This window comes from Solea solea, chromosome 8 (genome assembly GCF_958295425.1).
Source record: "Solea solea chromosome 8, fSolSol10.1, whole genome shotgun sequence".
Taxonomy (NCBI): Eukaryota; Metazoa; Chordata; class Actinopteri; order Pleuronectiformes; family Soleidae; genus Solea; species Solea solea.
The window spans coordinates 8,459,938-8,485,557 of record NC_081141.1 but is presented as its reverse complement, the minus strand read 5'-3'; the positions used below and the strand labels follow the sequence as shown (position 1 = coordinate 8,485,557).

General features: G+C 40.3%; 1 long non-coding RNA gene across 1 annotated transcript; it reads right to left on the bottom strand.

Annotated features, from left to right (window-relative positions):
- Nucleotides 1-765: 765 nt before the first annotated feature.
- LOC131464691 (uncharacterized) lies at nucleotides 766-19,188 on the bottom strand. The gene is made up of 3 exons (XR_009241195.1): nucleotides 19,083-19,188; nucleotides 1,441-14,644; nucleotides 766-1,007 (listed from the first exon to the last, which is right to left on the bottom strand). It is a non-coding gene; the product is annotated as an uncharacterized LOC131464691 (long non-coding RNA).
- Nucleotides 19,189-25,620: the final 6,432 nt, after the last annotated feature.

Here is a 25,620-nt window from a genome sequence, read left to right as displayed (position 1 = left end):
TGGCAGAGTATCATAAAATAAAAGAAATATGTAGTGTTAACACCAAACATGAAGTCAATGTTCCTGCAGCTTAATTCATTAACAAATAACCACCTGTCTGTTCTTTTCCAGAAAAGAGGACAGGATGGGGAGCTATGTCTTTTTAGAATTTTTATCACATTCCCGCGCTCACCACATTGTGTTCCACAAATCTTAACAGAAATATTTTGCTGAAGATGTCGAGTGAATGATGCAACTTTTTTATCTTTGCATTAGTTGTGTCACATCATTTGCATTATTCAAGACTCTATTTGTATCTTTGCACTGACTGTATTTAATTGCTTTGCTTTGGTGTGAATGCATCATTAAACTAAATTATGACTATAGTACTTACTTTCTACTTCCACTACACACACAAACACATAAATACACTTTCATGACTACTTTATTACACTTTTTACACATTTTACAAATTTTATACAAGTTAATACAGATATTATACAGTTCACATATGCATTGTATTATTATTGTGGTGCACAATTTTACAAACATTAAATAGTTTCTTCTGCAGAGATGCACAGCAGAAGTTGATTTTGGTGCTGAAGAAACTCTGGTATGAATCCAGTCCTTTACAAAGATCAACATATTAATGGACACTGTGACAGTTCTTTGTGGGTTTTCTTCCTGATAGAAATATGCCTAGAACATGTGTGTGGTCTCATGTCAGTGGTCAGTGATAACCTCAAACCCACTGATGGAGCTGAGCCGTGACTCATGACTTCAGTCCAACAGCGGAAGACGGCTCCACAATCGTCCAGTGGTGTTATTCTTTTTAACCACTGTCTTCCACTTCTTTTACTGTTCTCTTCCCCATCAGGCCACCACGCACTCCAACTGAACCTCTGATGCTCCTCCCACAGTCTGGACCCTCCAGGATTCCTCTCCTGTCCACCCCAATGCTGCACACATGCTCCCTTCACCCTCCTGGGGTTGATATACTGACAGGTCTGGGCACTGGCTCTGGACCTCTACAATCAGAGAAGAAGTACAGAATTAATACTTAACTTTAACCTACACAACCATGATGATTGAGATTAGTTTTACATTAAAAAAATAAATACAAATAAAAGCTGAAGTGAAAGCCACAACATTTCAGCTATATTAGGTTCTCTTAATGTTGGCCACGTAGCAATAGCTAAAACATACATAGTGTATAACACGTTTACACTGACACAATATCAGAAGACTTTTCATTTCAAATCCGAGCAGAAAATACTTCAGAATCACAATGACACTCATATACGTGTAGAATTTGTGGGTACATTTTGGATTTAGTAAGCATTTAGCTAAACTATACCCTGCAGTCATTTGTCATTACATTTGCACATAGTTTACTCAGTTGTGTTGTGCTGCAACAGATCAGGAGTCAGTGTGTAAGTCGTTGAGAGCATTCAGACATACCTGTGCAGGTGTGTGTCTCCTCAGTGTAGATTTGTAGGAAGACAAGTGCAGAAAGGAAAAGGAGCCAGCGACATGCCTGGTCTGGGGCCTCCCTCGGCAGGGGCCTCTTGCTCCGGAAGGCCGGATACAGGACCCGACGGGAGCGGCGAGACCGTGGAGGACAGGGATGCAGGGAGGAAGAGGAAAAAGAGGTGCTGGAGAGGTTACTGGTTGTTTCCAAAGGCCCCAGGGCCACAGGGGCCGGTCTGCATGAGGATGATGAGGACATGATTGATGTTTGAGGATCTTCTTCGATTTTACTGTTATATAACGATCCCCTTCTCTTGTTTCCTTTCACGTTCTCACGTTTTTGCTTCCTTGTTTTTACTGCTGAGCTTGCAGTGTTTTTTCCTCCTGCTCTTAGACTGAACACTGTCACCTATAATAATCAAGGCACCTCTGCAGTCCGAGCTGCTGCATCTACTCGTCTCTTTCAGTCGAAGAATCTCTCTCTTTGACACAAACTGCCTCAGCCTGTATGTCACAGTGTCAGCCTGTCGTCAATTACTCCCTCTCCCCCTGGAAGTCTATCTCCATCACCAATCTAGCTCTAAATTCTGCACACACACTCTTTAAATATGTGCGGAGTAGGTGTTGTCAGCTTGCCTGTGGCCAGGTAGAGCCCGCCCACCACTGGAATTATTGTTGGAGTAAGTTAAAATTATTTTTAGATGCACGCAAACCACTTCTCCCCCACCATGAAAATTCCTCCACCTTCTCCCTATGTTTTTTTTAGTGCTGTGGGAGAATTGCTGCTGCAGCTGCACAACAAGCTCAAGTCAGAGGTTGGGCTGCATCAGTGTATCATTAGTTTACTATGAAAAACCCACAATCTGCACGACTGCAGGAGTAAAGGGGGCCCAACAGGAGGAGACATTTATTCACAAAAACACTTTCACAAGTAGAAATTAGCTCAAAAGCCTGGAGCTGATGACATGTCTGTAACTGTGTAAATCCACTGATGACACCTGAGGTCATGCGAGGCAGACTGTGCTTTGATGTGAAATAAGCTTCCAAATGCAAAGTGTCTAAAAATGCCAAAAGCTAAGAAAAGATTAAGTGTGTACATGCTGTTACACATCACACTGCGGTTGCATTGAGGCTGTGCCAATGAAGGTATATAAAGACGAACACATGACAGCTCCCATTACTGAGGCCAAAATACCTCTATTGCCCTCTGTTGGATATATAAATTTAAAGTAGACGTCAAGTGTCATTTTTGTACAGTGGATGGAAGTGGTGATGTGTCAGCCATCTTTGCTTTTCTCACAATATATTTTCCCATATTGTTATAATTGCTTTGATAACACTGTCAGTGCAAGGAACATTCTAGTCTGAAGAAACCAGAGGTTGAATAAGTTAAAGGTAGGGTTGGATTTTGTGGAAAAGCTGTTCGAGCAGGCTACATTTGGAATTCAAAAGTCAGATTTCCCTCCGAAGTAGGGTTGCCAACTTTGTCACTATGAAATAAGGGACAAAAGTTTTGTGTGAATAAACAGTGTGTAACATATTTTTTTATTATGGCAGCTCTTAGTAGAGTTTGTCAGGTAGTGTTTCTCATACCTGATGTGTAGTTTTATTGTGAGACCGGAGGTTGTTGTTGCCGGGAAGAAGCGTTGTTTTACATACAAAAAAAAAAGGAAGTGGAATAAAAGTGAGACGCTGTTGGCGTCAACACCGCCCATTCGTGTCCTTCGATTGTTTATTTACGTACCCAGTATAGACGCCCTTATCTCGGTTACACAGTGTATTGTTTTAAGGCATTTGTCATAATGATAGCAGTTTTTGAGGAATAAAATAGAAGTGAATGTGCACCATCTGTGGCCAACTGAAAATTCCCTCCAACATAAAGTGCAGAAGGCTTTTGTTGAATCACCACTGACGGGCTTACCCCACGTCCTTTTAACTTACCATAATTTGTTGTAGCTGCACAGTCTCTTTTTTTTTGCAGGTTTATTCATTGTAGTTTAATTTGGATGAATTTGCACATTTACTTGCAGTATACTGATCATGTGCAACTGATGCGGGACTCATAGCCCCACCTTGTCTCCCGGTGCGAGGTGGGACAGCACCTGTCATCATCACACTGTGATTGGATGATGACAGGTGTCGTCGATGATTCTCAAGTGTCGTGATCAGCACTGCTGCTGCTGTTGTTGTATCATTCAGTGGTTAGATCAGCGTAGCAGTCAATAAACGGGACAAGAGAGGGCACGTACGGGACAAATAAATTAGGCCCAATATACGGGACGTCCCGGCTAATACAGGACAGTTGGCATCCCTACTCCGAAGCTACTGCCTCCAGAGCACAAACAAGGATTCACAAGCACTGTGCAGCATCTGTAACTTTCGGTTCATTTCAGTGACACTTACTTTTTTGGACAAATAATCTCAAAGACATAAGGTTAACCTACCTGTCCAGTAGAAACAGGGCCACCTTGTCATCACTTTGCAACCCTGTCTGGGCTTTCAGTTGTCGCCATCAAACACAGCACCAATGATCACTCTGGTCTGGGATCGCTCTGTCAGCCTTTTTCTTGGCAGTAGCCTTCCAAAAAACGTATTTCATTTGTGACCAACACCTGTCGTTGGCACCTTTTCTGCCTTTTCTGCAACTGTCTCATGTCTCATTGGATTTAGCAAGCTAGCATAAGCTCTGGCGTTGTCTTCTGAACATGCGCGATCAGTGCACGGAGAGGGGTGCATGCATGGGGAGTTTGAGGGGCCAATGGCAGTTTGATTGATGCATCATGATCCAATTATTTTGTTTGGGCCCTTCATTATGATTAGATGGCGTTTTTTCAGGCCCGGCCTCGTCACAATGTATTAATTCATAGATTACAATCTGGGTGTGAAGAGGATTTTAAGCAATAAGTAAAAATAAATGTAGAAAAAATTCTTGCCAATACAATTTCCATAACTTTTCATCTCTTCTTACTGTTAACATTTCCTCAGTTTCACATATAAACATATCACATATAAAAAAGACATTTATTTGCAGACTTTGAGACAAACAATCCCACAGCTCTGGATATCAGTGTGTGTGTGTGTGTGTGTGTGTGTGTGTGTGAGTGTGTGTGTCTGTGTGTGAAGAATCAGGCTCATGATGGTATTAGGTTGATGTGAATTCTGGGATGGTACAGTTTCAACAGTGTCAAAGATTTGTTGGGTTTCTTGTCGTTAGCACAAACTGCTGACATGTTTCGCATAACAGCTTAAGCCATTTCCACTCAACTGATGTTGTGTAACATGGTTTTATCAATAATGCCATAATACTATCTATAATAATACTATCCTCAGTGTGTCATGATCCGTAGCTCTGGGTGTACATCATCTCATAGTTTAATGTAATAATAATGATATACAGTAAGAGTCTGTGTGTGTGTTGCGTGCATGCAGACGTTCAAAGAGACTCAAAAACATTCCAGAAATGTGAATGAGAGTGTCTGTGGTCGAAGCCTCAGGTGACTCAAGCAAAAATAACGTGCAAGGAAGAGAAATTAGGTGAGCTGAAGCCTAACAACAACCCATCACTCTATTTTAAAGAAGTGTTTGTCTAATTTTGTTGTGGTGACAAAAATAATCACTGGATTTTGTCTACAGGCAGTGCCACTCCCTCACTTGGATGTTCTGGACATTCACCTGCTGTTGTGAACTGCCTGACCCAGACAATGGACAATTTCCTGGCCCAATTCTGGGGACATGTCTGAAAATGTCCAGTTTCTAATGATGCAGAGCTACAAACATCCATCCATTGCACTGGAAAATCCACACCAACAATTTGCCAAATCTGCTTTGATCAACTGTGCTCTACCTAGGTATAATGGTGGTCTGTATTGGATCACTATGAAACCATTTAACTCTCACTGGGCAACGTCATTTTGTAGGACATGGTCACCCTCCTAGATAAATAATAATATTGTTCATAGAAGTAGACATCATTTCATATTTTCCTTGAAAGACTCTTTGGAAATACGCTTCTGAATTGAGAGAAAGTTGGAAGAAACCCAGTTAATATTTGGAGTCAAGCTGGATGCTGGATCATCTCCATGACAATCATGCTCTAAAATTAACAACAAACAGAGCAGGTTGAAATGTTGTTCCTACTTGCTGCTTCTTTAATTAAGTCTTATTCATATAACGACCCTTTGAACCCAGTTCCAAAAACTGCAAGTTCACAGAATCCCAAATCCGAGTGTGATTCAGGAAGGGAGTGTCAAGACGTTCAGGCCCTGGCCAAAGGGGATGAATTCCTCACTGATGTCTATTTTTATTAGATTCTTGTATTTAGTCTGTCCACACCCACTGGAGGTGAATAAGAAGAAACAAAAGTGAACAAGACACAGTCAATAAAACAGTTGTTAAAATAAATAATTATGGAGGAAATCAAAGGTGAATTTCACCATTAAACATCTGGATTTAGGTTCCATCTAACATTTAAGTCAACCTAAAACAAAACAACTAAGAGTGAATATATTACATTATAAAACCCTTGGAATTAAAGCTGGTTTAATACACAGCTGCACGAAGGTAAAATGTAGCCTTAAGCTGTAAATACTGACATTAGAATGTTATCATGCTCACAGTTGTACTCGGAGGTCATAATTTCCCAGCTACGAGGAGAAAATGAAAATTGGAATGCTGCCTGAGGTAATTTCAAGTCATCCACTCGTTTCAACTACTTATACACTCAGTTAATGATTCAATGGTGACGTTTTAGATTTTACAGGGTTTTTTAATACACTTTTTTTGTCCAGTATAAGACGTACGCACAGTACTGTCCCACTAGTGTCAATGAACATGTTGCTACTGCATTGTACAGGCAAATGGGCTAGATTCGCTTGCTGGATAGTGAACCTTACTATAACGTTAACATTAACCACTGGTCATTTGGGAACTGGAGTGCACTTCATTCCCAGATTTGACCTATGACTTCTGATGCAACTCGAATTCACACTTATTTTTACTTAACAGTGTGAGCTGATGAATGTTGACAGCTAACTGTGTTCCAGTATCTGATGTTCCCAAGATCCAATGTTCTGTTGTCTCAAGGGTTTAATGCCCAGAACATATAACATCTGAGGTACAATGTTTCTAGTGTTAATTCTATTCAATTCAATTTTATTTTATAGCACCAAATCATAACATACATTATCTCAAGGCACTGTACATAGACAACATCAAGGAGAGCAGATAACCCCAACATCTAACATCTAAGGTCCAATGTTTCTAGTGTCCCATTTTATTACGATCTGGACCCGATATGTTCCACAAGTTTGACGGTTTAGGGTCATATGCTCCCAAAGTCTAATATTTTCATGGTCCAATCACGATCCTATACCCAGGTCCTATATTTCCAAGGTATGATGTCTTCTAGTCCTATGTTTCCAAGATCTGATGTTCCTAGGGTCTGACATTTTTCAGGGTCTTTTATTCCCGACAGTAGTTCAGTCAGGTTTTATATTTTCCAAAGGATCTGTGTTTCCAGGGTCTTACTTTAAGACCCATGCATTGTCCCTACCCCCACCCTTTATCAAGGAAACACTGAACTATGAGCTTTCCTATCCCATGACTTTAACCATTTGATAAGTGCTAAGGCAGTGCTAGGGCATATTTAAAAGTAGCTTGTTACAACAAGCACGAAAGCCTTATAGCATTATGTGTCTGCTGACTCTCTCACCAGTGTCATTCACTCACCCGGTATATGAAGGCAGCTTTCACGTGCTGCAAAGAAACATTATGGATTCAGCTTAAAACACTTACTGTTGGTTGTCCACAAATTGCTGTGGTGTAAATTCATTCCAAACATACACGTATCTTTTTCAGTTCTTTCTCCGTGTCCAAGTCAACTTTGTTGCAGAAGCAGCAGGGATTTTATTGATTATCTTACGTAAAGTTGGGGCTTCCGCAGTTGATACAACCAAATTAGAATCACATTAGAATGTAGCCTGCTACAAGCTTGTAAATCTCCCTTGGAGAGACAGCTTTAGTTGAGTTAAAGTTGTTGTCTTGGGGCTGGAGCACTGCTACTGTTAAAGGCCGTCTCCTTCTCCTCCTCCGCCCCCTCTGTGGGTCTCGTTTCTGCTTAGCTCACAGAGGCTTGGTGGGCACTCTTCTTAGTGAGGTTCAACTTCGTATTCACCTATTGTCCAGGCCCTAAAAATCAGAAGCCAGATGCCCTCTCGCGCAAGTTTGGCCCTGCTGAGGAAGAACCTATGATGGAAACAATCTTCTCGCCATCCTGTGTGGTAGGAGCGGTAAGGTGGGAGGTGGAGCAGGCAATTCAGGAGGCCCTCCAGGATCATCCAGCCCCAGACGGATGCCCCCTGACCGACTGTTCGTTCCACCATCTGCTAGGTTCCCAGTACTTCAGTGGGGGCACTCATCCAAGTTGGCCTGTCACCCTGGTGTTCACAGCATTTCTGGTGGCCCTCAATGGCTGCAGACACCAGGGAATTCATTGCTGCCTGCTCTGCCTGCGCTCGCAATATATCCTCTCACCGCCCCCCTGCTGGTCTACTGCAGCCTTTGCCCATTCCTCCTCGCCCTGGTCACACATCGCTGTCGACTTTGTCACTGGACTCCCTCCTTCAGAAGGTAATAACACCATTCTAACCATTGTCGGCAGTGCATTTTGTCCTTCTCCCCAAACTCCCATCAGCCTTAGAAACTGCCAACCTGCTGGTCCAGCATGTTTTCCATCTACATGGCATTCCCCTGGACATTGTTTCAGACCGAGGTCCCCAGTTCACCTCCCGAGTATGGACAGCCTTCTGCCAAGCATTGAGGTCCTCAGTCAGTCTCTCGTCTCTCCCTTGTTCCCCTGCCAGGAGACAGAAGTTGCTGTCCCATCTGTGCAAGCCCAGTTCAGACGAGCCCGCAGAGTCCGGTGGGAAGCCCGAGCTGCTCTGGAGAGAACAGCAGCCAGGAACCGACAAATGGCGACCGCCATCGAACACCGACCCCTGAATACAAGGTGGTTCAACGGGTCAGGTTATCATCACAGGACCTTTCCCTCCAGACAGAATCTCGGAAGATGGCTCCCAGATACATCGGTCCGTACATCATCGACTGCATTATCAACCCCAGTGCCGTCTGACTAAAGCTCCCCACAGCACTTAAGGTGCACCCTGTCTTTCATGTATCACTTCTAAAACCAGTGGTTGAGAGTCCTCCAGTGAAATGACTCTTGTGAATTCCTGTGAATGAGCTGAGCGTTAATTCTAACCTTGCCTTTTTCTGTGTTTATTCTCCACTTTTTGTTGAATTAAGGACTTAGAAAACCTTTGTTAAATAAACTGTTGATCATCTACGGACAGCCTCTTGCATTTGGGTCCACCTCCAGGCCGCAAGTCTAAATATTAAATCTAAATCTAAATGTTAAATCTAAATCTAAATCTAAATGTTAAATCTAAATGCTAAATCGAAATCGAAATCGAAATGCTAAATCTAAATTTTGCTAATGTGCAAATTCACACTGCCGGTAACCAGAAGTACCAACATAAAAGCTGTATCGTTGGCATTTTGCTGGTACTGATGTCTGAGTCGTTCTGCCCATAGCAGCACAAAATGCAGAGTGGGATATTTGAGCCCCTTCAGTTCACGCTGCGCATCAAAAAATGCTACAAAAATGAAACTAACATGCTCAAAGTGTAGGGGGCCAGCACGCAGTGGTGTCAGGTCTGCCCCTCTCCATCAAGCAGGCGACCAGATTTACTCTTCACCACACGTGAATGAGGATTCACAACCAACAACGTATCATTTACAACCTGCAAGAAATGTGTTTAATGAGCGGAAAAAAGGAAGCCCAAGGCCGACCCAACCCACCTCATTTGCACATTTTGCAAGTGTTTAGGTATCTAACAACAGAGACGTCTGAGCCAGCGGATCACAGGACAGGCCAATTACCTCCTTGAGCTTTTATTTTGGTACTTCTGCTTACCGGCAGTGTGAATTTTCATATTAGCTAAATATTTAGTTTCAACCGAAAGATTTAGATTTAGATTTGGATTTAGATTTAGATTTAGATTTAGCATTTAGATGTAGATTTAGATTTAGATTTAGCATTTAGATTTAACATTTAGATTTAGATAAAAAAATTCACACCACTTTTTCAAACATTGTTTGAAGCTAAATGTGACAAAATGTTGAAGATATTTGAAGCATGTGCTTGTGGTGAAGTGATGGTAACATTAATTACATTTTTTCCTGTTTGATCGCTCAGCTCAGCTACACAAACATGTGCACCATCGTTTTTATTCTTTGTGGCTTTTCCAAGGTGGTGGATGTCAGGTGTGTCATGTGTCATTTGTGAACGGCCTCTAATGGGGGAACATTTTGAGGATGTATTTAGTTGAAAATCACTTGATTTAAAAACAACTTTAAAACTCATATTGCCTTTGATGTGTCCTTCCTTGGTCGTCCCTTTCAAAGTTTGAAAATACAACCCTTCCCTTCCTCTGATGATAGTAACAGTTGAGGGTTTATTAATCAGCTTTTTGATGGTTTTGAGTTTCTAAGTGTTAGAAGTGAGACACTGGTTTTCCTATTTTAACCATACTTGAGAGAAGTTGTTTATTGTGCAGTTAGATAAATCAGTAGTAAATCAGTACCTGGACTTCAACAGATCAACAGACACCGACTGAAGGAACTTCTGGTTTCTCTGATTATCTACTTTTATAACAGAATCCATGTCAGTCTTTCCCAACACTTAAATCATCTTGATGTAGAAGGCTTGATTGCCTGTAAGCTGTGGTTTTGGCATGTCTGACGTTCTTCAGTAACCCTCAGGTGCACTCATTCTAGATGGCTCTTGGACACTTTTAGATGATGTTTGTAGGCATTTTATCACAGAACGTGGGAACATTTCATCCTCCTGCTGCCAGAATACTGTATTTCATTAGGGTTCTCCTTGTCCTTGATGTTGTGTGATGTTGCGGGAGCTGCTGTCTGTTGCCTGCACCAACATGGGCTCAGAATACCAATGTGTTGGTTCATACCTGTTGGAAAGTGGAAAGGGTTCGGCCGCAGGAAACATGAGGCGGAGGCATGTTAGAGCCTGAATGGCACAGTTATTATAGCTTAATAATTCAAATAAATTTCCTGGAGCGATGATCACATCATCTATTACCTGCTGAAAAAAATTCAGCCCCATCATTTGTCTTCAGGAAAATTCCAGTTTAATTCAACCACTTGTTCTTATTGAGAAATTAAATTTGACGTTAACATTATGATCATTTGATCTATAAAATGTTAAACATCAAATTTCCTCTTCAGCTATTCAAAACAATAGACTTTCAAAATGAAGACTAATTATGGATTCACCATACTTGTATTAGTAAAAATCAGATATTAATTGTAACTCCTCAAGTTACAAACCTATATCATATTCACACTAAAATCAAAGCAAATTATGTGAAAAGTATGTGAAAGAAGATGCAAAGATTGCATCATTTGCTTCACTCGTTTGAGTTGAAATATTTAACAGCCATAATATAACAGACACATTCATGGGTCATTTACTTGCATCACTTTTGTCGTTATACATATCCTGTGACTAATGGCAATTATTGGGAAATGTTAGAGACTGAAAGTGGCAGCAATGCTTTGATTTACTGCTAGTAGTTGAGTCATGACAGATTAGAAATCAGGAGGATAATGTTGGTGTCACTTTTTTTGGTCTATTTTGGGTCAATAAATCTGCTTTTGCTTGCCTTTCATCTAAGAATTAACAAATAGCACATGCATAAAACGATATTACAGTCTTGAACAGAATTCTGGAACCTTCTTGTAACTCACAGAAATGGCAGTAATAATAGACATGGTATTTTATGCACACATTTGTAACATATCATGTTTATAAAGTGGGAAAACACTATCATATATTATAGTAAACAAAGGGTCTGTAGGTTTTAGACTGACAGTTTGACTCTCACTCTGTCACCGATCCAGTGTTTGACAAACTACCATGTGCCACACATGCACTGAGTTCCAAATTTGCCTGACAGATCCAAGATGGATTTCATTCTTTGAGTTAAGCTCAGGTCTTCAAGAGCTTATTTGAATGACCCATGGTTTAATTGTATTGTGGATATGTTTTTTGATTTTGTGGAAAAGCATTATCAGGTAAATGTTGTCCCATGCAGAGCATTTTAATTTAAACTAAATACACTGATGTGATGCATGTGTGGGGGCTGATTCAATTATGTGATTAAAAAGTAAATCATATCAGTGTGGATGGAGCCTGAGGCGCAATAGTGTCACTCAGTTCAACAGTTGAGTGTTTTAATAGTTTTCAGAAGCAATGCAGCTGCATGGCCCAGTGGAATTAGATATAGACTGTTTATACTTATACTGTGCTGTTTATCCAGGTTTGTGTTGTTTTCTGCAAAGTAATCAATCGTCAGTTGTCATAACAACATGAAGACAAACCCACACACAATTACCATCTTCAGATGCAAGCCAACGCTTCTCACCTGCAGCTGCATTTATTATCCTTAGGCTACAGATTTGATGCTGCTCTATGGACATGTTTCCATAGAGCAGCATCAAAGTGGTTATGCCTGTTTAACATCACAACTGTCATGACATAAAAAAGAAACAAGTCAGCAGGTGAAGAAACAGAATTCAGTCTGCAGCATTCAGGGAACAGTTGTTCTGCCTTACAATCGTTAAACAGTGACACCATTAAACTTAAAAAGTTACGTTTTTGCGTTAAATAAAAAGGTTGCTCCAAATAAATGGCTAGATTAAGTTTTTGTAAAAGTCACTGCTGCGTACTGTGCCAATCTCAGCTGACATAGGGTACACCCTGGACAGTTTGCCAGTCCACCACAAGGCCACATATAGAGACATTCACATTCACTGTCAATCTCCTGCCTATGGTCAGTTTATAGTGAACAATTGACCTAATCCCCATATTGCATGTTTTTGGACCATGGGAGGAAGCCAGAGAAAACCCACGCACACACAGGGAGAACATGCAAACTGCATGCAGAAATTCCCTTGTTCCAACTCGGACCTGGTTCTTCTTGCTGGAAAGGCAACTATGCTAACCACTATACCAGCCGTGTGGCCCAACTTCAAATACTGATGTAATAAAAACAACTTACTATGTGTTGTGACGTAAATCTGTGATTTTCTCTGTGGACTTGTTGCTGGGACGATTACTTTTCACTGTTAAGAAAAGAACATGTACTTGAAAAGTGCACACGCATGGTCAAGTTAACCCCACTTTGTTCCTACAGCAGGAAAATGTCTGAATTTAGGGGGGTTGATGGTCGAAGCCATTTAATGTGTTAAAGTAATATTAAATAAGCACTGGTGTGTGTGTGTTTACATGTGTAATTACAGTCTGCTATGACAACTGGGAAACAAACAGCTAATATAGCTCCATACAGACAGTTAATGGGATTGATTTAGAGAGCTATTTTGATACGTGCCTCTCCCCTGCTCTGCCTGCAGCAGGTCATGTTCTGTCAATCTGCTGCTGATCCACATGACAAACCCCTGCAGACATTGTCAGAAATTAAAAATGAAGTCAAAAGATTTTGGTGTAGGTGTGCTCAACAGCTGCAGTAGACATATTTTCTGACGCCAAGCAAAGTAGCAAATAGCTCGATAGTACGTAGCTACAAGAGAAGACATCATACATTTAAAGTTAGTACTCTAAATTGACCATAGGAGTGAGTGTGAGAGTGAATGGTTGTTTGTCTGTCTCTGTGTGTGGCCCTGCGATGGACTGGCGAACTGTCCAGGGTGTACCCCGCCTATCGCCCGATGTAGCTGAGATTGGCACAGCACCCCCCGCGACCCTCTGACGGAGGATAAAGCGGTAGATGATGACTGACTGACTGACTGCTGTGCAGGTGAGAAATCAGAGACTGCAGATCAATGGGCTAACGAAAGGGATAGTCCAGGATTTTTCCGAAGTGAGGTCGTATTAGCTACTTGGATGTTGTCAGGTGTGTTGCATGCAAAACCAGGGGAAGGCAGGCATGAGCTCAGTGAAACATAGCTATGACAATAAGAGATAAAGCAGATCTCAAAAGGCTCATCTAAAAAATCTACAACAGAACTTAAGGTTTTGTGTCAGTTATGAACTGCATACTCCCCACAGCAGAGTCCATAGAGAAAATCAAAACAGCGCACAGGAGTAGTTCATCCACTGCTGCCTCCATCGTTATGTTTAAATGTGTTATTTTGAAACATAAGCATCCTTTGTTTGGTTTTACCTAAGTAACAAAACAAAGCAACAGTATACTGTGAATTGTGATATGGAAGGTCACAAAAACTCACGTGATTTAACAAGATTTCAGAATATAGAGGTAGACTTTCGACGGGGTCAGTTAATAGCTGTTGTATGTGCCATGTTTTGTGCTGAATGAAGTTATGGCTGAGAAGAATCAACTTGGCTTGTAAAGTACGCAACATCTGTTTCCCAGTAAACTCACTCTCATTGGTTATTGCGGGGTTATGCTCACACTCCAAACGCTGTTCAGTCGTAATCATGTTTAATAGTTATGATTTTAAATCGGGTGTTTAATGTGTCCGATCACATTGAAATTGCGCCTGTTAACCCTTCACATGACAGGAACATTTGCTCAAATCAGTCTAAATTCGGACGGCACCCGTGGTTGTCGGAAGGGCCAGATCAGGACCTTATCTGGTCAATTATGGGGCAGGCTTAACACATATGACATATTGTTAACTTAAGCAGGCATATCTCACCAGAATAAGGTGAGATTATTGTTAAGTGGTACATGGACCTGGATGTAACATAACTAGAACAAAATAAATTAAATAAAGCATCATTTATTGAAATAACATAAAAGTTAAGGGGCTGTGGCTGAAAAGCACCTGACAAATAAACAACCAACAGCCTCAGCAAAGGGGCTGAAATTACTATAATAAAGGACACACTCATAAACAACTATTATGTTTCCCAACCCCGGTCCTCAGGGAACACAGTCCTGCATGTTTTAGATGTTGCCCTGCTACAACACACCTGATTCAAATGAATGGGTCTTTATCAGGCTTCTGCAGAGCTTCATGACAAGCTTGATGCCGCCCACTGGCAGGGTCAGCTCACCTCTCCCAGCTTTAAAACTGATTGCTGAATCAGCACAGATATGCTCACCAGCTGCTCCAGACGAAGGGGCAGTGCCTGAGGACACAGCAGACACAGGACCAAATAAAAACACATGCTAGTGTTGCACATATGCACATACCAGCCGATGTTCCCCTCTGCTTTTCCATGAGTACAGAGGTGGCCTGCAAACTAACTGCAAAAAGCAAAAATAATAATAATTCTTACTGAAATACTGTAAAACGTGAATCTCAGAATGTGTAATTGTAACATAATTAAGCCTGTGATAATAACAATAAAAAACAAGGTTTGTCTCCTGACATGAATATATCAAGTTGTGAATTAGCCTACATTTGTTCATTTGTTTTCCCTAACAAGCTGTATGTAAGTGGCTCATCAAATCTTCTCATACAGACCCTCATGAGACCCTCTCATACACATCACACAATTACTCTGCTCCAACTGCGCCCCGTGTGGTGCATTCTGGGTACTTTGCGTCAACTGTCATGAGCGGCAAAATAAGTTTGGAAAAGTGGAAGACTGAAAACTTTACGGTTAGAAAGAAGTTAATGTTAGTGATATAGTTTGTTAGTTGTTAATTACAGTCTTTCATGTTTTATATTGTTGTATAAATTAATAAATAAACTAACTGAAGTCTCTTGATGTAATTTGTAAATAACAAAATAAGCAAGTGGCTTCAAAAGACTTCTTGTGTAACTAGAAACTTTAAAACGCTGACGTAGTACTGTAGTTTAAAGTAAACGGGGATATGCTTTTTTTCTTCCATGTAATGTTAAATGAACGGTGTCGCGTTTTCGGCTGCATGCAGAGCATACTTGTGCGGTGTTAGCCGTTAGCGTGGGGTTGTAGCTGGAAGTCGGACGTGTGTGTCACAGGGTGTGGGTGAAATCATGTGGGTCAGAGGGAGAGAGAAGGTCCTGGGTCGGGAAAGAGCCGCCGCCCGTCCCTCTCTCTCCTCACTTCACGTCGCTTATGTCAATAGAGAGAAAATTGAATTTGGGCCGAAAGTTTTATTTACAAGATTAAACTGAGTGACACAGTGTCTGTCTCTGTCACCTGTACACACACACACACACACACAGCGCTGTCCACGGTGCTGTGACACTGAACAAGCACTGATGCACATATCATGCCCACACAACAATGGGACTTACACGTTTTTATTCACCATACACACAGAGCTGTAATACTTGTCATTGGATAATGTGATTCAGATAGGTGCAGTTCATTTTAAAGATGCAGTTTTATTTATTTAGTATTTTTTTATGGCTATCCCCCAGTGGGTGCTCAACTTTTTCACCGGAGCACCCACGGGATCGGCGCCTCACCACACCACACTCATAACTACATATGCTCCTACATATTGCAAAATTCGGTGTATCTTATGCTTGGTCATTCACTTGGTTTATATAGTAATATGTTTCAAATTTCTATGGTTATTTTTTTATGAGAAATCTGCTGCATTTGGAGTCAAACTTAATTTCTGTTTGATGGTCTTATTTGAATGGGAAAATGTAGTATTCCTACCTGATGAAACTGAAGGGTAAGATTTTAACCTGATTACCTGTGGAACATTCCTTGAAAAACACATGACCACGTAAGTGTTGCTTTCAGTGTAGCCTTAGGGTTCTCTGTTCTGTTTTTGTTGCTCTGTGTCTCTCTAATTCTTTTCTTCTGTATCTCATGATTTCCATCGCTTTTCTGACCTCTTTTGCAGACCGAGGAGGAATTCTGGAGGATCACACATAAGCCACTACAGTCCACAATCCTGGGGAAGTTGGACCAATACACAAACAGACTATTGAGCTTCTACAGGAGGAAGGGGAGGCGCTGTTGGGGAGAAACTTGACAAGACCCTTGACATGTTAAATGAGGCATGTACTTATTGCACAACAGTTAAATAGTTAGTTTTATGTATTTGCTTTCTGATGTCTGTACATGATTTAATTTCTTTTTTATAGGACAACATAATTGATCCAGAAGATAAGTTGTGATCAGAGGCCTCATTCTCTGCCTTGGTGAAAAGACAGAGGAGCTAATAAAGGACTACAAGGTAAAGACTGTTTCAAACTGTTTCAAAGCCCTGCCTGTTTAAGATGAGGTTGTGCAATCCAGGATACCTGATGGCTTAGTGGTATTTTATTTGAACTGATGTAGAAATGGATGGAATGTTATTATTTTAGCATCTAATTATTAACTTGTACATGAATGTGCTGCAGTTTGCTGAGAACTGCTGCTAACATTTTAATTAGATTATTTTATAGAATTTTTGAAGATTGCCATTTATTGGAAATTAAACTATCAAATTGAATGAGACAATTTAGTCAATGGGTCTTAAATTTACTTAAAATGTCTTTCAATTGCATTAAATTTAAATCTGTGATACCCGTAGACAGTCTTCTGAAGTTACAAAAGCAACCAAATCATATCAATCTGATCTCACAATGTGGGGAGAAAGAGTGCCAAGTGAGCTATATTGTATGTCTCATTCACATTGGTATATAAGAGGGTTTTATTCTTTCTGGTATATTTTACAGGTTGTTGATGATGATGATGCTGTGACTGTCCAAGAGGCCATTACTACACATGTCCTCAACATTTTCATGGTCAGCAAAGCCAGAGATGAACATCTCCCCAAGCAAGTTAGAAGCCATTGAGGGAGCAGAGGTCCTTTTTGGTATCCCTGATGTGGCACATGCTTGTACCTACCTGATGGAGCTTATCTATGTCTTGGAACTGAGGTACCCTAACAAACTGAAATACTCCTTTGAGGTTTTTCAGAAGCTCTGGAGGATGCCAACCAAATGTGTCCTCCAAAGACCTGAGCAGCCCAAAGTACAATCTGCCTTTTTTTTTTCAATGAATTGGTTTTTGTTGTGAAAAAATGGTGAACAATGTTTTATCACTGTTTCCCAAAGCCCAAAATGCAACTTTAAATGTCTTGTTTTAAAGATTGATAATTAAAAATCCTTTAGAAAAATATGTGATGAATTGAGTAATTGGCAGCTAAAATATGTCAATCTTGGTGACCTTATGACCTCTTGATTGTGTTGACCCTATGACCTTTCCTCTAGTGCAACTCTCATACAATTTGCTGAGTGTACTTGTGACTTATTTGCAAGGAATTCACCCTCTTAATGTTGTTGTTATGTCATTTTTGTCTAGCACAGGTTGACCAACACATAGATAACATACTGGATTTAAGTAGCTCACCATGACAAAAATATATTGTGTTTTATCTACTGAGAAAAAGTAAGGCAACTTTTTGCATCATTTTATCACATAGCTCAAACAAGAGTTGTATTTGTATGTACAACATTAGTTTTGGGTTAGGGTCACGTTAACTTACTTTTGCTTGTGAAAGCAAGTTTCAAGTGAAGTCAACTTACTTTTGGAAGTGAAATCAACTTAACACAATTGAGTTGAGTTTGTTTGCAAAAGTAAGACTTACTTACAATATTAATGTTGTACAAGGAAAGACTACTTTTGTTTGATCTATGGGATAAAATGATGCAAAAAGTTGCCCTACTTTGCCTTAAGTAGATAAAGACCTGTATTTTTTATCAGGTGTCTTCACTGCACATGTCTGAATTTGCTTGTTCTGTCTGTACTGGCCAAATATCAGCATGATAATGATGGAAAACAGTAGCAATAGGCGCAGAAATGTTAGAAAATATTTTATCATCTCAGGATAAAGGTTTTGGTTTCTGTTAGAGTTACAAGAAGATTTTGTTTTATTAAGATTGTCATTATAGTAGTAAAACTGATGAGAACAAGTTTGGTTACAGTTCTGGTTTTTGTAAACCACTCAGTCTTTCGCACCAACCTTTTACTGAGTTTTCATGATAAGAGCATGCCTGCTGGTTCTAAGTCAGGGCTGTGTGCCATGCATATAATTGAATATGGGTAAGTTTCACTTGCAAAAACAACAAGGTCAATTGTTTTTCACAAACAAGTAAAAAATAGCAACTGGTGGAAGTGATTCAATAAAGGTGGCATCCTGGTTGCCAGGAGAATAACGTGGCTTGTTGGAGACAAATATAAACACAGAGGTTTTTCTATCACCATTTTATTGTGCAATCAGTTTTAAGAGCATAATGACAAGTTAAATCCAAAAAAGTGTCAATTTCAGATTTAAATGAAAACATTTTTGGAAGTCTCTGCTAATCCACCTCCTCCACCTCCACACCTTCACTTTGTCTCTCCATCCATCTAATATTCAGCTCAGTTTTCGTGCAAAGAGCACATTATTTTCCTTTTTTTTTTAAAAGCCATCGTTCTCCCGGGCTAAACTCTGCCAGGTTGAGATGGCAGAGTTATGCTGAGGACATAAATACAGCCAAGACAAACAGACATTTACACAGAGACAGCCAAGGTACAGTACAGCAGCCTCGGGCTAAATATTTGTGGGAGGTGAAAGTAGCGTGCAGGACGCCACACAGGTTATAACAGTGTGAGAAGAAAAAACCTCAGTTATGAAAATGACTTACTATACCTGAAGGTATCCTTTCACAGGTGTATGCTGGGTTCAGTGAACTCAGGTTCAACTCACAGGCAACGCTGTGTTGGACACAGCAGCATTCTCAAAAACACGACTCCTCCAGCTTCTCTTATTAACAACTGTGTCCTGGCTGAGCTCTGAGCTGTGCTTAAATACCACTGAAGCTGGTTCATCTACATATGCATCTTGTTTTGAGTGTTAACGCAGGGAAAGGGCGTTCCATCCATCCATACACCGAGAACATTCAGTTGTTTCATCTGAAATCACAGATGAATTAAGTGAGTCACTGCATGTGTAAGAGGACACAGAGGTTGGTTTTGACACCTTGTGTGTTAACTTGTTAAAGAATGTAGATGTAATATCAGTGCTGATCAGGTCAGTATGTCCTGACTGGGTCCAACATTTATCTGTTCTGCAGGGACTCAGGTAGAAGATTTGCAGGTCTTTTCTTGATTTGTTTTGGACCTGTGAAGAGCTCTATTTGCTATCGGCTAATGTTTTTTCTCACTAGTCAAATAACTAAATTACTTTAGTTGAGATACCTATTCCATTCCAGTCCATTGTCCCTCAGCCATTAATACCCTGGAAAAAACAGGGAAATCCATTGAGATTAAGAACCTCTTTTTCAAGGGATTCCTGGCCAAGATAGGCAGCAGCAAATACAAAACACTCGACAGTTACACAGTTAAGACACAAACAGAAAACAAATAAAAGAACAGATTCAATTTACGAGCACATTTGCTTCAACTCCATTACTTGGTGCTGTAAACCATGCTCAACACACACACACACACACACACACACAGAGAGAGCACTCCACGTATTCCAATAGAGATTCAGATAGCGGTTGACTCCTCTCGAACACTTCACACAGTGGTGCAATCCGCACCACTGCACCTGTGTGTCATGGAAGGTCTGATTAACAAAACCACATAACAAAGACAATCACAAAGTGGACACTCTCTAAACACTTTGTGCCTTAACATGTTGTCCATGAATGTCACAGACAACACAGCTGACCAACTATCACGGCCTGGCTGAAGAACATAGCATCAGATAGAAGCTTTACATATCAATAAAAATTGAATTAGGGGGCACTTAGATTTGAATCAGGTATCTTAGGACAAAAGCAGGAGTTCAAGCAGCATCAATCTTTGTTCACTGGATGTTGATGTTTGTTTCCCAAACCTCAAAATTATTCCTCAAACAAAAAAAGATATTCATTTTTAAAAATGTTGCAATCATTAATGTATGATTTCAATCTTCTGGGCCTGGTTGCACCACCTTTCACTCAGTGTTTACTAACCTTAGTAATAGTGTAAGTATTTACTAAATCTGGTTTTAGTCACTCCTAATATGAAATGGGTGGCACCACTTTCACTATTAACTGTGCAGAGCTCAGTAATTAGTAAATATTTACACCTGGTGGTGTAAGTCTACCTGATCCAGCTAGCTTTCAGCAGAACAAAACACCTTAACTGTAATTATTATGCCAAATTGATGCAACCCCACCCAGAACCGGTTCCTTGCTGATTAATTTCATTGTCAACAAACACATGCACATTATATGCTTGTTTGTTCCATCTTTATTTTTATATTCTCATTTCCTTTGTTATGACTGTTCCTTTCAGAGGTGTGTGGTCATGCCTCATCCACAGCTAACCATGACAGAACTTCAGTGAAGGCGTGAGTGTACTACGTGTGTGTGTGTGTGTGGGGGGGGGGGGGGGGGGGGGGGGCGGGGACTAAACAGGGTGGGACTGTATCTGGGTACATTTTACCCAACTGCCTTCGTACTGAAATTTCAACTGGTGTGTGAAGACACTTTTTGAGCAGTGCAATGGCAGTTTATAATCTTGCATTTGATTCACACTGAAGGAGCTAAGATAGCAAAAACACCAATTAAGTGGCTATCAAAATAGTTGGTGATTTCATTAGCAGTCGATTACTAATCCATTCACCTTTTAATTGTTACAGCCCTTAGTTACAACATTGGAAAATGTCAATCAATCTCTTCAGTCATTCTTATGGGGATATCTTTTTCTCTTATCACAAAGATAATGTTTGTCTTACTTTGTTGTTTTTTAATTATTAGTTATATTGTGTGATAGTTAAACACTTAATTACACTCTGTGTTTTCACAGCTAATTGCTGACCATTTGTCCTGTGAGTGCATGCTTGCATGTACATGTGAACAGATGAATTCTATTTTTCTGAATGGAGTCAATTCATTCAAGAAACCATCATGTTTGTGGGAGACACTGATGCATAGTTTGCACGGTGCACTTTGACGGACACAGTGGGGGTTAGATCTCAAGTCATCAGGCAATTCATTCATTTATTTGGTGGCTTGGTTACGCTGAGACTTGAGGGCAGACCTGTGAGCTCTTATAATGGGTGGGATTCACATGGCTGGTCTCCATGGAAATGGGCTTCTGTAAACGCTGCATGTGTTTTTAAGGTGTGTCCATACACAAAAGCCACCTATTAACACACCCATGTTCACACACACGCCCACACTGTCACACATTGATATGAGCGCAGAACAATCTCTGATGATTTGACGTCCTCATCAGATTTCCTCTTTTTAAACTCAACCATTTCTTTGAAGTCTCAAGGACAAAGTCACCAGGATGTTGGTAAGTCACAAACAAATGTTCTTATAAGGGATGCATCAGGTCTCTAAGTAGAAAGCACAGGTCCTGCACCCAATTAACAGCGTCAGTAAACACAGTAACTGTAACCATGACTCTGGTTGAGTGACGTCACATGTAACTTAGATTACACATCAGATGTGATGGGAGTGAGCTTGCAGCCAAGTTCCAGGATCACATCAGGTAAACAAATCAGAGCATGAAAGGTTGTACTGGACAAGCTTAAGGTCTGTATTTCCATTGCTCTGTAACAGTTCAAAAAAGGCCTTAAATTAATCTGAGGGAAAAATTATAATAATAATTTGAAATTGATGGATATCTGTTGCATGGGGCCACACAGTTGGTCTAGTGGTTAGCACTCTTGTCTTTGCAGCAAGAAGACACAGCTTTTCTGCATGGAGTTTGCATGTTCTCCCCATGTGTATGTGGGTTTTCTACGGCTTCTCCGGCTTCCTCCCACAGTCCAAAAACATGCAATATGGGGATTGGCTGAATTGGTGAATTGGAATGGTTGTTTGTCTCTATATGTGGCCCTGCGATGGACTGGCGAACTCTCCAGGGTATACCCCACCTATCGCCCCATGTCAGCTGACATTGGCACAGCACCCCCCACAACCCTCATGTGGAGGATAAAGCTGTAGAAGATGGATGGATGGATAGATATCTGTAATCCAACACATTTCCACTCAACAGTCTTGACTCAGGCAAAGATGCAGGTACCCATAAGTATGTGGTCTAAGTAAAATTATTGTTTGTGTCTACTTCAGTACTACGAGTGAAGCTAACATTGTAGCTGTTTCAGGAAAAGTCTATCTCTGTACAAATGACACCGCTGTGGTTTTACAAAGTGAAACTGGAATGTGGGGCCTACACTAGGAAGCAGGATTTGTGGTTAAAGTGAGTCCCTGCAAACATGGTTCACTTCTTATTCAGCTCATGTGCAAAAAACAAACTCAGGATTGCAGGAACATCCAAATGATTTAAAAACACTGAGATGAGAACAAGCCACAACAAAGATGTTAGTTTACAGTACGGGCAGAATAAAGTTTATTTTTATTACTATTTCTTGACAATTAGACAGCTCTGTACATGGCAAAATGGTTTAGTGAAAATGATTTTCCTCTGATCTTGATGCATGAGCACGTCATAATCAGAGTTTTTTATTTTTTTTTACATCAATTTAAACAGTAAATTTCCAGTCATTGATTTAAATCAGGGTGAATAGAATCTGCTCATGTACACACAGTTATTGTAGATCAAATTCTACATCATTTGAATTGAAAAAACACCAAAGATGGTGGTGTATGACACATATTTCATCTATTTCTCCCAGAAACCAATAATCTGCTTCAAAAACCAGGTAATCCTGTGTATCGGTCTTGTTGCTGCACTTGAGGTTCATGACTGTTTCAACTTATTTGTGACTGATAGATTTGGCATGGAAGTATGGAAGAGGACGATTTTAAGCTAAGAGACAGAACTACATAAATCTATTTGTTCTAGTGCTGTGGTGTAAGAAGCCAATGCCTCATTTGAAGGCATCACAACTCTGGATTGAGCAGTGTGTTTGGTGAAACTTTGTGCATGCATAGAAGCTGAGTACCCCGGTGGAACAAAGGGCATTTTAAACCTTATTTTGGGGTAAAGTCACTGATCATTTTGAAAGTTTTTATCAACTCACATCTCACAATACAGTGAAGGAAGTCTCACTTTCTGGATCAAAACTGTCACTGAATTAGAGACATATATTATATTATATATTATATTACTCAAAAACAAATTGACTGTCATTCATGTTGTTATTTATTTACAATATATTATTGTTGTAAAAGATTATCCTCTGATCTCTCAAAGGAGCCATCTCTTCTACTTACTTTATTTGTTGATGCCACAGCTCCACCTCCTGGATTCTTAAGGTGCAGCTGGTGTCAAGATGTTATCATGATTTAAAAAAAAAGAAATAAACTCTGCTGACTCAACATTGTGTTTACACTCAGGTTTTTCCAAACTAATTTTTGCCATGTAATGTACACATTATCTCATGATGTTTCTATGTATGGTAAAGCTGCACAGTAACTTAGTGGTTAGCACTGTTGCCTCACAGCAAGAAGGTGGAGGATTTGATTCCTCACCTGGAAGCGCCCCGTGTATACACCATCAAATCATGTATGAATGTTAGAGGTCAGGATTGGTCCATTGTGTGGCAGCACGTTCCTAGATAAATGATAAATGATAACTGATTTTAGCCAATTTACAAAAGGCTCACCAGCTTAAAGGAATATTTCACCGTTGGAAAGATGAATGTCTATTAAAACTCGGTCATCTATGTAGTAGAAATGGGAAATAATATTTGAAGCAAGTGCTTTCTTGGCCGAGAAAGGCAGAAAAAGTTTTTTTTGGCTCATGTAGATCAAAGACAACAACTCCCAAAATGCACTGCGCTCGCTGCCGTGTGAGAGTCTCACTCTCTCAAGCTTCACTTCTTACCGAGTGAAGCAGACATTGCTAGTTATGTAATATGGAGTCAGAATTGGGTCAATAATCCAATTTTATAAGAACTGGATAGAGCACCGACCCTTTGGCTCTGTTCATTCCTATGGAGTTGCTCACCCAGCGCATATCCCAAAAAACGTACTGACTGGACTTCCGGCAAGATGGCGTGTTGAACAACACCTCGAATCGGAGGCTGCATCAAACTTGTCCCAAAGTTTATTTGAATAAACTCTCACAAAACTTGAAAATTTGTGCTGTCAAGCGATTCAACTATTTAATCGTGATTAATCGCATTAATGTCATAGTTAACTTGCGATTAATCGCAATTAATTGCACATTTTTATCTATTCTAAATGTCCCTTGATTTCCTTTTGTCCCATTATTTTTTTCTCATTTTAATTATATTATCAACATAGAAAAGTAGATTGGCTTGCTTTGTGCAAATGTTCACCCTGCATATTTTGAGTTATTCCTATTATTAAGGAGCTAGCGGTCCACTATGGTTCTGCCAGCTTGGTTGGTAAAACTGCATACATCATTACTTGGATACGGAGAGCATGCTTGGAGACGGAGAAGCACACAACGCTCGCCATCCACTCAAAACGTAACGTTAGCCTACTCTTTGGCCGGCTCGCAAGCCCAAACAAGTGTGTGCAGCGTGCCTGTTGTTTTGTTTCCGGTCTAGCTGGATCCAGTGTGGTGTTGTAGTTTTTCTAACATTACTAGTTGTTGCAACAGCATGTGAAAAAAACTACAGTTTGCTAGGCCAAAAAGAACGCTAATCTCGCGAAAGAAATTGACGCCTTTAAAATGGGTTTGCGTTAACACCGTTAATAACGCGTTTAACAGACAGCACTACTTAAAATGAATACAAATAACGCAGTGAAGCCTGCTAAACTGATAATACCTGGTGGAAACATCGTGGAGCGGTTTAAAGGTAATGCTGGATGTTGCAAAGCAGGCTGGAGACCACGACTATGCTATGGAGGCTAACATGACTATTATGATATATGTAAACTGCCTGTGAAACTTTAGGACTATCACCAGCAAGTTATCCTTTACTGGAAATTAATATTTGATCACAGTTTTACTCCTCACAATTCACCCTTGTGGAATAATAGATATTTTCTGAGTCATTGTTTTTAGGGACCTGTTTGAATAAAGGAATTTGGGCTGTATCACAGCTGGTGGATGATCATGGCACTGAGTAGGAACGCGGAAGTCAGAAACTTTTTAAATAAATAACTAAAACCTGCTTTGTCGTTATGTTTTAAAAATATAAAAGAAAACTCCTAATTGCCTTCATTTATTCACATTTCTCATAAAGTTTTCACATCGTACGCTTCCCTGACAGTAGCTGTTCCCGAGACGCCACATGACCGCAC